This window comes from Perna viridis, chromosome 3, assembly GCF_037379345.1.
Source record: "Perna viridis isolate PV_CMFRI_1.1 ecotype Kerala chromosome 3, ASM3737934v1, whole genome shotgun sequence".
Taxonomy (NCBI): Eukaryota; Metazoa; Mollusca; class Bivalvia; order Mytilida; family Mytilidae; genus Perna; species Perna viridis.
Genome location: NC_142447.1, coordinates 51,365,880 through 51,382,941, shown reverse-complemented (window position 1 = coordinate 51,382,941; position 17,062 = coordinate 51,365,880). Strand labels below are relative to the sequence as shown.

Genomic DNA, 17,062 nt, shown 5'->3' with positions numbered 1-17,062 from the left:
AGTTATAAGCACTTAAAGTTACGGTAACATTCATTACACTTTTGCAAAATGACCATGTTTTCAGTTTGCCATATAAATGTATGCATATGGCACGTGAAATTAACCAAAACCCCGTTTTCTATGGGTCAACAGACTGTAACTCTCAATATCACCTGTGATCGATAATTATATTCCGCTATCCAAGGGTTAGCAAACCTGTTTACCCATAGATAACGCTCGCTAACTCACAGATAACGCTTGCTAACCCACAGATAACAGAAAATTATTTCCGAAATTCATTACTCTTACATACTATAGACATATACAATATGTTCAGTATTTGTGGGTATGACTACTTGTATCACACCGAAACAGTTGTGTACATGTACATCTATATTACTTTGAGAAGCTGAGTCCAGTAGTGATAAAAATGTATATTCAGACACAATACATGTAAATGCAGTACTTAGACCAGAGTATGTAATAATTTTATCTAAAATTTAAAATCAAAATTTTGTAAATACATTTGACTAGTGACTTATTGCACACTCACTAAGTGTTCCCCCAAAAAACATATAGACGGAAGAATTACTGAGGTCCATTAGGTGAATTACAAAGTGAAATAGCTCAAAATCTAACCGGTGATGCCCGTATGAGGAAGTGGTTTTTCAAGGAAAAAGTTCCAACAGTTTCAGGGGATGAAATAAAAATTTAAGATAATTTGCGGGAAATTTGATATTTTCAAACCTGATTTTATTAACTTTTTTGCAAATTTTCGCATATTTTTGCATGGTTTCTATGGTAACCCTATTTGCTGTGGGAAATTTTTTTCCAGAAAATATTTACTGCATCCTGAAGGCCTTGGCTTGAGCTATTTCTAGATATATAGTTTTAAAGATGCTTGACAATTTTTTAAAGTGATAAATGTTACAAAGCATCAGATTACAAGACCAAAATAAGGCAGTTCTACAATACTGTGGAGTGCTGGCTTCCAGGTCAAATGGCCACATCCCCCCCCCCCCAATGTAATAGTAAAAACACACTGAACCTAGACCTATGCATCGTATTATGTGTATTCTGATAATAAAGTATTCAAAATAAAGCTGATAATGTGTACTTTAAAATCATATTAGTAATTTACTACAAAAATGTATGAAAATTGTTTACATGTGTGAGTAATTTGCCTCCATGCTGTCAGTTAACAGAAAAGGTAAACGTGGATTTTCAGTAAATTTTGTGAAGAATTTCTAATATCATTGTACCATTAGCATAATGATATCCAAAGCCTTATTTCCAAGCTTCGCAATGGTATACAACGTTGAGATGCCATTTGTCCTCAGAATTCACGGTGATACTTTGAAAGAGTAATCAAGGGAACCAAGGTTATAGCGGTAATCAAAAGAATGCAATCCATGGACAAAGACCAGACATGGAAAACAGACATACATAACAAAGAACATAAAGTAACTAAAATCATACATACAGAGTAACAAAAGTAAATGAGCAACTCTGACTCCACTAAAAACTGGGAGCATGGACCAGGTGCACCGGCATGTTCAAAATTACTTTCTGAACATGTAAAGTAATGGAAATGTTAGAAGTGGTTAGTGAGATCAGAATTAAAGTGTTAGTTCAATATGATCAACTACTGGTACATATAGTGACTAACAATCCTACAAAATTTGAACAAAATCTGTTCAAAAGTTACTGAGAAATTGCATCCACTAAGTGTTTCTATAGTGAAGTATGTACATACTAAACAAAGTCCAACAACTCCTGTAAAATTTGTAAAGTAACAAGAGGCTCCCGGGAGCCTAAATCGCTCACCTGGTTAAATTTTTGCCTTTCAAGGGCAATAACTCTAACAAGAAGTTGTCCAACAATTTTGACTCCATAAAGACTTTGGTAGGACTTATCATGAGGATCATTTCATCAATCGAAAGTTTCATTCTATCTATTATTGACTGAAAACTGCAAGAAAACGAAATTTTTTGCCTTTCAAGGGCAATAACACTTATATGGAGTCGTATATGCTCATATAGTCCCTAATTTTAAAATACGTTCATTGTTGACCCTTGTCCTTTGTGGTCTAATTAAGTTTATCTTAAAATATAATTTTGTTTTTCATTTATAAATTTTCAACAAACTTAATTCTTTTCAAACAATCATGGACCATTAATATTGCCCCTTTTCAGTTATCTCGAATTCTATTTATCTGAATATAATCAGAATTTGGGAATCCCCATCTATTTGTTTACCGATTTTCCTGCCAAAAAAAAGGCACATGACAAAAGTGTAAACAAATGTCATCCATTTTCTTTTATCAATTCTTGCTTTTCAAAGTGTTTTAGACACTTCCTGATGGGATAATCACTGTTAATTGGATTTAATTTATTCTGTTATAAGGTAAATCTATTTCTGAATATATCATGGTTTAACAGGGCTGTGAAGCTTGTATGTAGCCACATGCACAAAGCCATGATTGTGTTACCTTAGTCCAGATGATAAGAGTTTTGATTGGCTCGATAATATACTTACATCTAATTGGCACCTCCCAGGAGGATATTGTGAGTCACAGTCACCTAGTCTAGTTACTTTTGATTGGCTTCAGTTGTAAATTGGTCATGATCAATTTACTTTGACCAGGTGCCAACACAATTGTTTAATTGGAGAGAATATCCGTTGCTGACAAACTTCATTTCAATTTTAATACACAAAACCTTGGCCCCAAGAAAATCACCAACTGGTTATTTTTGTCACCAGATCAAATAAAAAATTGCAAATTGTGACATTGGTGAAGCCTAGCGCAATCCCTGCCAAAGATCTGTTCAATATACAACCCCAGTCAGGTCATGCTAAGTAAAAAGCAATTGGGAATGTTGGGGGTGAAAAACTCTATTTTTAATGCCTGCTTCTTGAAAGACTTATCTATATACAGATCCCTTGTTCATCCTGCTAAAATTTGGACATCATTTTTGTTAGGATTTTATCTTGATTACTTACAAAATATATCTCCTTCACTTGGCATTAAACCCATAACCTGAAATCCTGGGTCTGTCCTAGCATTGTTGTTATCACCTGTGAGATAGAGGTTACCACCATAAGTCTTGTTACAGTTCTATCAAAGTATATGTGCCTCTTACGCTACACCCGTACCAGTTTTCTCTTCAATTAAGAACAATGTTTCAAAGAAATTAATAGAATAAGAACTATTTATTTTGCTTACAAATCAGAAGTAATTGAATAACAACTAACAAACTGGGTCCAGACAAGACATGAATTATTTCCAAAAATAAAAAAAAAATAAAAAAGTAGACAGTCAGGGCGAGCGTGAAAATTGGATCCATCTGGGCTGAGAATCTAGTTTTTTGTTCATGGTAGCAAAGTTAATATTGTGGCCCATGTTCTAGTCGGCCATTATATTATGTCACTATTTCAAGTGAAAAATCAGGGTTTTTATTCAAATGTTTTATGATCATACTGTATAAGCTTAGTGGTTTATTTTTAAAAATCTACATTGCTTTTATATTTGTATTTTGACCAGAAAAAAATCCCCAAGCGTTTTTTACCCTACTCTGATGCCACGTACAATTTTTAGTATGACCGTCCTATTCAATAAGTAAAATAAAATCAGAAAAAAAGATTAAAGGAAAATAATGTCATATCTATATTTTTCGATAAAGCTGTGTACTCTATACTCGTTATCTCAAACGTACATGCTCTACGCCAATCTAGACCTTAACAGCGATGTGTGAAAACACTGGGAACTTAAACACATATGTATTGGTCATGGTTCAGGAACAACATGACTCGGCCTTGAGACAAGTCTGCCTAATTTTACAAAGTACTTTAACAAGTCTTTGTTTCCCAGAACACAAGAAAATTACTCTTTCCAGCCACAATTTCCCACAAAACATGGCAGTGTATAGTGCAACAACCCAGAATAACATCGTAGATTCATGTTTCCAGTGACAAAACATGCAAAAAAAAATAACGACAATATATTTTATTTCATACATCAAATGAACATTTAAAGCGTGCTAAGATTTTTCTGCTTTAAAAAAAAAACAGGACCTACAAAGCAAGCAATAATAAATACTTTAGTTTGGCACTCCGAATATAGATGTAACACCCGATTTGATTGCTCAAAGTGTTATCAATGAATTAATTGCGTTATCTATGAATTAGCTTCAGTATCCTATGGTTAACACTTGCTAACCCATAGATAACGCTAATTTTGTAAATTAGTTCATATATAACATTGTTTTAAATGAATCAAATCGAATTAATTATCAATAGTAAACGGTAATGATAATTAACTTTCCGTTATCTATGGGTTAGCGTTATCTATGGGTTAACAGGTTGCTAACCCATAGATTGCGGAATTTAATTATCGATCACAGGTGATATTGAGAGTTACAGTCTGTTAACCCATAGACAACGGTATTATCCTATAGATAATGGGCTTTTGGTTAATTTAGCGTGCCATACATGCACCAGTCCTTCTAAGGACCTTCTTAAAATTACACAGTTTTAAAAAAATGTTTAAGAAATGTTATTAAGTGATACTAGTATCATTTTTAATTTGTTCTTTGGTTTCCAGTGACTGTTTATACAAGATGCCCTAAAATAAAAACATTAAAACGAATCAGAAAAGAAAATTGAACAATGATTTAAATGGCCTCAGTGAGTTGTATTTACTTGAACTTTAGAGGTTAAGCTCATCATAATTAATAGCTACATGTATTTAAACTTAAAAGGCAGTGTCCAAAAGATCACACAAGTGTTCTGTGGTAGTAAGTAGGACACATTAGTATAATGCAGAGCAGATTTCTACCTAGAGAGCTATTTAAACTCCTTAGTAGCCTACCAAGATTTGTATTGAAATTGGAACTGGTCCTTTTCAACAACTGTAAAGCTGCATTAGCTATCATTTTCATAAATTTTTGTTTCTGTTGAAATATGCCTCAATTGTGAATGATTTCTACTAAATTGTACTTTCCCTGTTTAATTTCATTTGCTATCCACAAATAAAATGCACTCAAAACATGAAATAGGCATCGATATACTTATTGCCTTGCAAGACAAAAAATCGACCTAGAAAAATTTGTATTATGCATGTTTTCGATGCAAACCAGATGTGTGGATGATTAGCCTGTAGAGGCTCCCCATCCACAAATGTGTGGACCACAGGGGCTTGGTGAAATGTACTTTAAGTAACATATATGCTCGCTAGGCAATGGGAACCTCGGAAAAATTGAAAAAGGAATTTACGAGTTACTTACCGCCTTTTTACAAATTGGATTTTTTCTTACCTGAAATCACGCTTTGACTATTTTTTTTATGCCAAAAACGAACGAGTTGATTTGTTCTATATCTGTAATAAACCTCCCCTAAACTCTGAACTTCTCTTTAAACATCTATTTTACCCAGTTTTTTTAACCAAATACCAGATGACGGACACCTACTATGACCAGAAGTGGAAGTATTGGCGCTTGGTGTGGTCTAAAATGTGTAACCTGTACCTGTAACAGTACCGACCCAAATAATGTTTTGCTAAAATATTCATCTAATTTGTAAAAAGGCGGTAAGCAACTCATAAATTCCCTTTTGACTTTTTCTGAGGTTCCATTGCCTAGCGAGCATATGTTTCTTTGAATACATTTCACCAAGCCCCTGTGCGTGGACGAGGAACCACTAATGTAAATAATGAGGCATAAAACTAAAAAGTCAGATTACAAGGGACCTCAGTCAACATCAAGATTTATCTTCATAAATAATGTGTATAGAATCATTGACCATCTAACTAAAACCACAATTACATAGCAAGGGATACTGAGTAACAAAGCAAATGAACACAGTCACAGATAACGATGCACACGTGCTCTCTTGTTACAGAATTGGACGATTTTGTAACGTCCAAACATATATTTTTCACTATTTTAGATGTGATGTGTTATAACCAGATATATATTACCAATTTTCGTTAAGTATTCTTCGAGTTCTACTGCTAATCCTTGGTTACAAGTAAGGCGCGAAATGGAAATGGTCAATGTTTCTATCTGATTACGACAAATTGAAGCTAAAAGAAGACTGTCGTTTTCGATAGCGGTATTCTGATCACGGAATATTTGGACAATCAGTAAAGTATATTTTTTGTCTTATTGTCATAGATCTGTAATTAATCACAGGACTATGATATTAATCTTTAAAGGATTTGATTTATATTGATATATAATTCATCAATCAATAATTATGTCAATTATTTTGTAATTATATGCACCGTCAAAGGGCCCTTTAATTGGAATAAACATCTTTCTTTCCTTCTATAGTGTAAACTATTAAGTAATGGTCTCTTGAAGTTTTCAAAATCTTAAAGCTGCATCAGCTGACAAATTTGTTCAGTTTTGATTCTACTTAATTTTGCTGATTCAATGAAATGAGTTTGTAGTAATGCATTTGAAGCAATTAATGTCGGTAATACCTACAGATTTTTGTGAAAACAACGTTTTTTTAATCAAAGAAGATCGATAGGTCTGATCTAATTATTTTTCGCCATTACTTCCGAAGATTACCGACAGGACATTCATCAGGATTAAAAATACTCTAACACTTTGTTAAAAAAAATAACAATAACGGATACACAGATAAGTACGTGTCTTGTTTTCATTTCATTTCATCTATTTCTTGATTAGTTTTCAAATAAATAACGATCATATTTGAGCCGCATTATATCACAATTAGTAAATTTCAAAAGGATCCTTGCGTAATATTCAAACTTTTTTTCTTTTACGGCTTGAGTCCGTCGATCTTCCTTGCCGTTGAATAACCACTTTCGCTTTGCAATCCGATTTGTTATAAAAGAAGCGACCCTTACAGCACATGCGCGGATTAAGGTCACCAGAAGTCACATGCATACGAACTTATCTAGGTCAATTTTTTGTCTTGCAAGACAATAAATATATAGACACCTATTTCATGTATTTAATGCATTTTATTATTGGATATCAAATGAAATTGTACATGAAAAGTACAATTTAGTGGTAATAATTAAGTTAAGGCATATTTCAACCGAAACAAAAATTTACGAAAATGACAGCTAATGCAGCTTTAATGAAGTCAAAATCAGCTGATAGAATGGTTAAAACAAAATAAATTGTAAGGTAATCCTGAAAAAAAACGGACTTTCTTAGATCATTTATCGTCAAATCTCAATTCAAAATTATTATCGGAATACAATAGCATTAAAACCTATGGTTTTTCAACTCTTTATACCTCTATTCCCCATACTCAGTTAAAATCCCGACTCAAAAACATTATACATTGTCTCCAAAAAAGACAGTACACCTAGATATAAATGTGTAGTTCTTGGCAGATATTCCTCATACTTTGTAAAAAAATAATTCCAAATCATCTTGCAAATCATCTTGCAAATACACCGAAGAAGATGTTTTCAAAATGTTAGCATTTTTTGTCGACAACATATTTGTCCATTGCGGTGGACGCGTTCCGCAACAAACAGTCGACATTCCAATGGGAACAAATTTTGTTCCTCTAATGCTGACCAATTCCTTCACTGTTATGGGGACTGACTTAATATCTGATCTGATGCAAAAGAAGTAACATTGTTTAGCAAGATCCTTTAATCTCAGTTTCCGCTATATAGATGTCGTATTATCGTTAAACAATCCTAATTTCGGGGATTTGATACATCGCATCTACCCCAAAGAACATGAGATAAAGGATACTACAGACGCTGTGAAGTCAGCCTCATATATTGACCTACACTTAGAAATCGATGGTAAAGGTAAACTATTGACCAAACTTTACGACAAACGTGATGACTTTTCATTCAGAATTGTCAACTTTCCTTTCATCTGTGGCAACATCCCTTCGGCTCCTGCGTATAGAGTGTTCATATCACAACTCATATGTTATGCCAGAGCTTGCCGAAACTACGCAGACTTCTTGTATCGCTAGAACTCTAACAAATAGGCTTCTGGAACAGGGTTATGTTGCTACAAGATCGAAGTTATCACTACAGAAGATTTATGGTCGTCATGATGAACTCGTGGATCGGTATGGTGTATCCATCAGCACCATGAAAACTGATTTATTCAACGGGTCATAGTAATCATTTCCTCGTTTGTCTACCCCGGACTTGACTTTTTATGAACAACTCGGCGGGTGTTTCTAGAAAAGCAGAGGACGCTTACCCTATCGGTGCACCTGCTCCATGCTCCCAGTTTTTAGTGGAGTCCGAGTTGCTCATTTACTTTTGTTACCTTGTATGTATGATTTTAGTTACTTTATGTTCTTTGTTGTGTATGTCTGTTTTCCATGTCTGGTCTTTGTCCCTGGATTACATTCTTCTGCTGTTGAAACATCTTTGCTAAACAACGATGAATTATTGCACACAAAAAAGAAGAGTAAATAAAAATGGAACTCAGGGAAAAATGACATTTTCATTGAAAATGCCATACAAAGAGAAAATATTATCAATGAACTGCGTGCTGAACTTGATACAATCGGAACTATTCGGCCATTTCCGCCACACTTAAAAAAAATAGCCTCGGATGCAGAAAGGAGAATTTCTTCTTGAAAAATTTGCCGGCATTGTAGTCATACGCGACTCAATGTAGTCCAATCAACCATGCACTAAAGAATTGGTTAGATATCACAAGAAATAAAGTACAATAACTCCGTCAAGAATTTTGGCGTGAAGAGAGGAGCTAGGAAAAAAATAATGGTAAAAATTTCAACCAGTAAAACTATAAGTTTAGAATCGGATCGGTCAAAATTCCGGACAGATTCATCCGCCTAGTGCCTTCGAGGTTTTTCTTCGGTGTAGGTATAATACCACTATTAAGGGGAACCAGTCGTCTGCACATTCCAGAAAGTAGTCCATAAAAAACAAAGTAGTTCCTAGGATGCATTGTATATTTTTTGTGATTTAGCCAGTATATGCAAACTGGGTATCACCCGAAAGCTTATCATGTCAGGTACACACTGAATCCAACAGTTTTGAACTCTGATGTAGAGAATAATATCTTCAGAGTCTAGATCTTAAGCCCATTGATTTGTCAAAGTTCCAAAAGGAAGGTAGTATTTTTAGTACCTGACTACTTTCACTTCACCGTTCTTTCTTAGAAGCCACTAAAGGTATGCTGCAAATTTTATGAGAGAGTCTATAAAGGGTCCCCTCCATGATAAAACCTGTTAAAGTTCATTTCAACAAACTGTAAAAAAGATTGGGACCTTGCTTAATTCAACATAGAAAGTAGTGGGAGTTTTAATAGTGGTTTTACACCTGTAGCTGGAAAGGCTGAGGAGTTCCGATTGGAACTTTATACTTTTCAGCCGAATGCCCATACCATCGACAGTCTATTGGATAAAATTGAAGGGTTTTTCTTGGACTCTCCTTATGCATCGTTTGGAAATAAACAGCACACGACTTTTTAATAAAAAAAAAGAGATAAAAGCAGGAATAATTGAATAATAACAAGAAAATATCATAATAATTTTGTCCTTCCGGATTTCCAGCAAAATGAATTTGATGCCATCTTAAATGGCAGAATCACCGCGGATGAAGTTGGGAAAGTCGTATCAAGTTTAAAGAATAACGAGGCAGCAGGATTTGACTATATTATAAATGAATATATTAAAAACACAATCCACATCTGCTTGCCATTATATGTGAAACTTTTTGTTAAGACACTGGAATATTCCCAGAAAAAATGATCCATCGGTATTGTTCAAACAGGCAAAACGGTGTTGAGTCGATTTCTTCATATACTTAAAAATGTATTCATCCTCCTCTAAGGTTCTATCATTTCATTTTTTTCCTTTTGCTTAACAAATGGATTGTATATATATGTAAAACCGTGTCCAACAAAAATGTCACAAAGCGCATTTTTGACGTTTCCAAAGTAACGTAGTTTTGCGACGTAAAAACTTTTTTAACGTCAATTTTGAAAACAATAAAAAGTATTAAAAAGTTACGATACTAGATTAAATTATTACGACTGTGGACGTAATGAAAAAAAAAACGATTTTAGCGAATCTGATAAAATAATGAAAGAAATGTTGAAAAGAAATCAGGAAGAAGAAAGTCCCCTTGCGCGCACTCCTAAATGTTTTTAGGTATTACACATAAGTATGTATTTAAAACTATTTTACTATTATATGCTCATGATACTATCCTGATCTCTGGAACAAAACAGAGCATGCAAAGAATGTTGAATGCATTTGATGAATATAGTGCAAGGTGGAAACTTGATGTAAACATAGATAAAACAACAGTTGTTTTCGCAAAAAGAAATACCAACAAAATACCAGTTTTACAACAAACGGTAAGACTATAGAACTAACAGATTATTACCAATATCTATAACTATAACTGCAACTTCAACATTGTAAAGCTACGAAAGCACTTTTTGCACTGAATCATAAGATAAGAAATGTAAGTTTACCTTTTGATCTGCAAGTGAAGCTTTCTGATAGTCTATTTACTCCTATTTTACTTTACTCGTCTGAGAAATTGAGTTATGAGAATATGGAGATCTTCGAACAAAAAATTTTTTTAAAGAGAACATTAAATGTTAGATCCTCGACACCAAATGATATGATTTATGGTTAAACAGGACGATTTCCCCTTATAATTGTTGCTAAAATAAAATGTTTATGATATTGGTCGAAACTGTTACAATGTGGTCAATCTAAACTATCTGGCATTTTATATGAAATTATATATAAAAATTCATCAAGCAAATATTATCCAATTTAAATGGTTATCTCATGTAAAAGGGATACTAGATGAATATGGATATATATATCTATGGCCAAACCAATTAACAACCCTCCTCTTTTTTATTTGGATATTGATACGTCGGGTTGGGGAAGCCCCGTGCAGGTCCGGGTGTTGAAAGAATAGGTCTGCAGCAGCGCTAAGCTTGTCATAAAAGGCGACTAAATAGTGCTCAGAACCTTAGCCGGGGCTAGGGCGCTCTGCCCACAGAGCAACTGGGATGTGTGCCCCAGGTGGTGGAATGGGGTACCCCTGGTGTGTTACATGCTGGCATTGTCAGGCTATAATACGGAAAACCTGACCGCAAACTATAGTGGTGCACCGTGTTGGGAAAGATGCCACGTTCCTCGCACGTTAAAGAACCCTACTGTGGTATTCTCCCGGAGTAGGAACCATAGGGCTCCGCCACAGGAGGCTAAATTGCCCGACCCTACCCACCTCTTCCTATTTCCAGTGGCAATCAAAATTTGTCGACCCCATTGTCCTTGTGTCCCATCCCTTTTTCATTTCATCATCATTTCATGTTCATCGTCTGAATATAGCTGAAATATTGCTGCTCGGACGTTAAACCCCAACAAACAAAAAACAGTCGGGTTGGGGTCAGAACGATGTGCCGTACAAAAAGTTGGAGACACTGGTAGATTTGGAATCGAGGTGGTAAATGAAAGAGGTCGTCGTTTATTTGATGGACGCAAATTTCAATGTGACTTTTAACAGTAGTTTTAGTAAGTTTCACTTAATTTTTCATTAATTTTATCCCTTGTCCCCTGGCCCTGCACTTTGTAATTCAGTTCCCGCAATTTTATTCCCTAAAATTGAACCAAGTTATGCCACATGCATTTTTTTTTTTTTTTGAAAAAGCAACTCCATCAAAGTGGTGGCTGATGTCTTTATATTTTTCATTCGATTAGCGTACCCCACTTGACATATATATCTTATCAAGGAATAGGTGCAGATCTAAGAGCCATAAGATTTCTTCATATGAAATTTATGAAGGCATACCACAAAATGGATGGTGTATGTGTTTGTCATTGAGTTAAAAATAATCTTGATTTTTTCCAGTGTAACTATGAACAAATGAATTAGGAATGGGGAAAAAAAAGTTAGGGGTGTCTTGTCAAAAATGCAATATATTCATGTATTGGAAATGTTATGTGAAATCAATGAATGATTCAAGTCCATAAACAGTTTTGTTTAATTGTGTACATTTAGCATGATCACTGGAAAACTGACAACTTTTCAATTAACTGATTTTTGCTTCAGGTATCAAAGAAGGTTGTGCTACCATTCTCCTGGCATCACCAGAATATGTGATTAAAAAGCACTAGAGAGAAATCCTGTCAGAAACATATTCTGAAAAAAAAATATGTTTAGTTGCATATGATGAGGCACACTGCATATCAGAATGGTATGTTGTATATAGTGACAAAAAGAAATGTATGCAGTACAGTTAGAAATCTACATGAATTTCTTGTTGATGTACATAAAAGGACAATTACAACATGTAACATTACTAGCAAATTTGTATATATTGTAATAAAAGCAAACCCACAGTGTACTGGTAGCTGCCTTCCATGTGTAATAACTTCTGTTTTACATGAAAAGGGGCATTTTTTCTAAAGGGTTACTGTTTGAGTTGGCACACATTGTATATTTATTTTTTTTTACAATACACAATAAAAACCATATTTAATTTTACAGGTGATTAGATTTTAGAGAGGACCATAGAAAAGTATTCAAAGTAAAATAGATGCCACAATTCTCAATCTAACTGCAAGTTCAACCAAAGACATAAGGACATATCTGTTGTATTGGAGCTAAGTGAGGCATCTGATGTGTCAGTTTTATCGAAAAATTAAAAGTTATATATACATGTACATGTACATTTGTATATCTGCAAATTGAAACAACTAATATTTGTGTTGGCTCTCAAATCCTAAAATCACAATGTTTTTTGTACAGAATGATGTTTTTGGCATTGATGCACAAAAATGATCTGTAAAATGGACCATGTCTTATGTTTTATTATTCTGTCTTTGTTCAATCTCTGAAGCATCGACCATTTTATTAGCAAGGGGCAAGTAATCTTTTAAAAATGTTCCTAATTCCTGAAAGGAATATTTTACTCCTCCACTGAAAAGTAGAATAATAATGATTCTATGTTTCCCAAATTACTAAACAAGGCATTTTTTTTTCAAAATGAAATATTGATTTCAGTTGCTTCTGAATTAAAACTAAATGTTTGTGCTTGTGCAACATAAATTTCTTATCTGACATCAAATCCCAACCCCCTAATTCCTAAAAGAATATTGTCACGGGAAGATGTAACTAAGTTTACTAGTGTATAAACCTGTTTTATTTATGATGCATGCACATAGTAATAGAGACAAGTGCAACATTTTGTTTAAACATGTAGGTACTCAAGTAAATTCCAAATAAACTTTTAATTAACTAATGTCAATGTTATAACTTTCACCATAACATACATAGGTGAAGAAAACTCAGCAATTAAACAAATTGAAAGCAAATGCGAAACCCTACAATACAAGAATGTGTCCAACTTAAAATAAAAAGCTTTGCCAAATGCAGCATAATACAACCACAGTCAATTAAACTCTGCAAGTGTGGACACAACATTAGTTATTGATGCACTTAACATAGAGTCTTACAGTTCATTATGGACTACATATGCTATATATAAATCCATGCAGAGATGTTTGGTAGTGAAAGAAAAAATATCCCCCCCACCCCCCCACACACACACCCCAATGCATTTCCAATATTTTAATAACCTGCCTGAGTTTAAACAGTTGAATTAGGGCATTCTACGGATGGGGTGCCACATGTAATATTTTACACATCTAAAAAATTCACAGTTCAACCAAAAGTAATGCAGCCAATTGTAAATTGGATCCAACCACGTGTTTTCATATGTTTTTCCAGTACACGCGCTTGTTTAGACACACAGAGAAGGCGGTGTTTGTTGATCTCACGTGACCATCTGTGCATGACGGAATCTCATTTGCATACGACCAAATCTCGCTTGCATCACTCAAAGTTGGAAATCGAAAGTGAGTGGCTGCTGACCATGGGTTAAGGCTTTCAAACTACTTTTTACCGAGATTTGATGACAAATAGCCGATAAAACTTACATCAGGATAAAGAAAAATGAATCCCGAATCGAACTAGGTATGCATCACCTACACGATTTTAACATGAAAGTCGTAAGAAGCGCGTGAACGGCGATACTCCGTGGTACCGCTGAATCTCCAACTTTTTGTATGGCACATCGTTCTGACCCCAACCCGACATATCAATATCCAAATAAAAAAGAGGAGGGTTGCAGGGTCAGAGGAAATTCGGACTACTATTCAGTTAGAACTGAGTGGTAGTTGTATATGATGTCACAAGACATATAAAAAGCCAACTCTCAAGCTGAAACCGATTGACTCGCAAACTGAATCTAGATTTAAAACTGAGTTGGCCATAGGTATACGGGTGAGCATGCTTCAGAATAAAACAAGAATAGGTATGGTGTATTGACATTATAAACAAATCGTTTAAGTCGTCAGAACAGTTCACAGAAAGTCATTAACTAGGTTAAGTTGTTTATCTGCAAGATGGTGATAACATATTGTGAAAACTGGCCGTTAATTTTAGATTGTAAAGTAATTAAGTTCTTCAGATATCTTTAGATAAGCAATAAAGATAAAATATATATCTTCCTTACTTCAGCATGCAATGCCACTTTGTTCTGAGAATTTTAGTAAATGTATTCTTAGTGAACAGACGTATCATTTAACTCTGTTGTTGTACAGAGCTTGCAAACCCAAAATGTCTTTTATAAAAAGCTAAATACACAACGATAGGTATGGTGAATATGTCAAGGAGACAAATAAACACACCGGAGTGAAAACGTCAACCCAAGGCCACCCATTAGTCTTCGATGAACGACGAGGAAAGCCTGCACCACATAGCAGGATGCAGTTGGCCCCTAAACATCATTGTACACAGGTCCATCGAAGTAGTTGCCCCTATATGCTCGAGTAACACAAAATTAAAGTAGAGGTGCATACAAAGACCCGAAATTCCAGACTTGGGAAAGGCGCAAAATATGCGGCGGTGTTAATGTACTTTGGCTTGATCAAAACCCTCCCCTTCAAAATCTGGCAACTGTGGAAAAAATTATAACATAATTAAAAACATCTAAAAATCAGCTCAAAAAGGTACGGAAGCGTATTGGGGACATGGTATTTCTTTTTTTTTTTTAAATTTGTTATATCAAATTACTTATTTGTTATATCAAATTATTAATTTGTTATATCAAATTATTAACTTGTTATATCAAATTAAAAAAATTGTTACATCAATTTATTAACTATAAATTGTAATTCAACTCCATTTTCTGGAAGTTTACAGCCATGGGTAGACGCTATTTATGTGAGTGCTATTTTAAAATATTGTTAAAATTGCGCGTAAAGTGCAATAAACAAAATATGCACATGGAAAATTTGTTATTTTTCAATAGACAAAATTTTTATCATAACCAATTCTTATAAATTAATTTTAAAACATATTCTTATCTTTAAACATGAGAAATGTAGCACTGAATTTAACTGTATAGGGACGTGTCAATATTTTTCTTTATCCGTTGGGATATAACAAAATTATTTTAACCAATCAGATTACAGTATTTATCTCAAATTAATTTATTTTGATATAACAAATGAATAATTTGATATAACAAGTTAGTAATTTTATATAACAAATAAGTAATTTGATATAACAAATTAATAATTAAGAATTGGCAATAATAAAAATTTTGTCTATCGAAAATTTATGTTATTTTTCAATAGACAAAATTTTTATCATAGCCAATTCTTATAAATTAATTTTAAAACATATTTTTTATTCTTTAAACATGAGAAAAGTAGCTCTGAACTCAACTGAATAGGGGCGTGTCTATATATATATATATATATATATATATATATATATATATATATATATATATATATATATATATATATATATATATATATATATATATTTGCATTGAGATATAACAAAATTATTTCAACCAATCAGATTACAATATTTATCTCATTAATTTATTTTGATATAACAAATAATACATAATTTGATATAACAAATTAAAAAAAAAGAAATATCATGTCCCCAATACAATGTACCAGTAAAAAGATCTGGGCCCTTAGTTACAAAGAAATAAATTCAGTATTCAGTAACACAACTGTAACCAAAAAAAATAATGGTTTTTCTTCTTTAGTGACATTAGAGAACGTCGAAGAATTTTATTGGTGTCACAAACGAATTCATACCAAGTATCTCAAGAAAACATGCAAGCCGCCTTGCTTACCTTAATATTAAATGTGTTAAGTGATGCGATAATGTAATAATCCCAATCCTATTAGCTGAGAACGTGTAATTAATGTGAATGGGCATGGAAGTTACAAAAGTAGTGACTAGAGTAGGACAGATGACGGTGACAGATCGAAGTTACAGAAGGTGTGAAATTGAATACAAGATGTCAGAGAGTGGTGGGCAAGGGTTTTTCTATCGTTAATGTAAGAGGGGCAGTTATAAGACTGTCGTATATAATTCCAAAGTGCCATGCTTCCTCAATTTGTAGTAATAATTAAGAACAACAACATTATATTGATATTTTATTGATGCTTATGTTATTTGGGAAAAGGTGTGTACAAGTTGCAACCAGTTGTACAAATAACCAATCTAATCTGAACCAGTTGAAGACCCTCGTTAATACATGGACAGATCCTTCTTGTTCATGTTTTAGCTGTAAATTGTAGGTGTTGGATATCATATGGAGTTTGGTATTTTTTCTGTTTTTATGCTTTTATATGCATGTGTTGTTTTACATTTATAGTGTTTCTACTGCGTGCTTTTTAGCTGCTTAGTCTTTCTTTATGTTGTTTCAGTTTTTTTATTGGCTATAGCTTATTTTGTATTTGTATGTCTTGCAGGGGCGGATCCCGACACTTTGAAAAGGAGGGGTGCCAGCCGGGGTTCCTCACCTCAGAAAAGGGGTTGCTCAGATGTTATATTTTTTTGTCAATTTTACATATGAAAATGACAAATTTCCAATAAAAGGGGGGTTACACCCCCTCTGGATCCACCAGTGTCTTATTTAATTCATGTATATCTGCATGCTTATATATTTTGATATGTGTATGTTTTGTGTCTATTTATTTTATTTATAAGTTGTTATCTCATGAAGCTTATGTTAATTGTTTTCAA

General features: G+C 33.7%; 1 protein-coding gene across 7 annotated transcripts in view; it reads right to left on the bottom strand.

Moving 5' to 3' along the window:
• LOC148622801 (equilibrative nucleoside transporter 1-like) overlaps positions 1-17,062 on the bottom strand; it is a 74,348-nt gene that overhangs the window by 56,153 nt on the left and 1,133 nt on the right. For 3 of the 7 annotated variants that reach the window (XM_088573010.1, XM_088573008.1, XM_088573011.1), the window contains exon 1: positions 5,957-6,697. The exons of 1 other annotated variant lie outside the window; for it this stretch is intronic. The gene's annotated coding sequence lies outside the window, so the exon portion shown is untranslated. Of the gene's footprint in view, positions 1-2,982; positions 3,058-5,956; positions 6,698-6,758; positions 6,783-17,062 lie in introns of those variants that run through there. 3 more of the 7 variants (XM_088573012.1, XM_088573013.1, XM_088573006.1) reach the window with 3 other exon arrangements.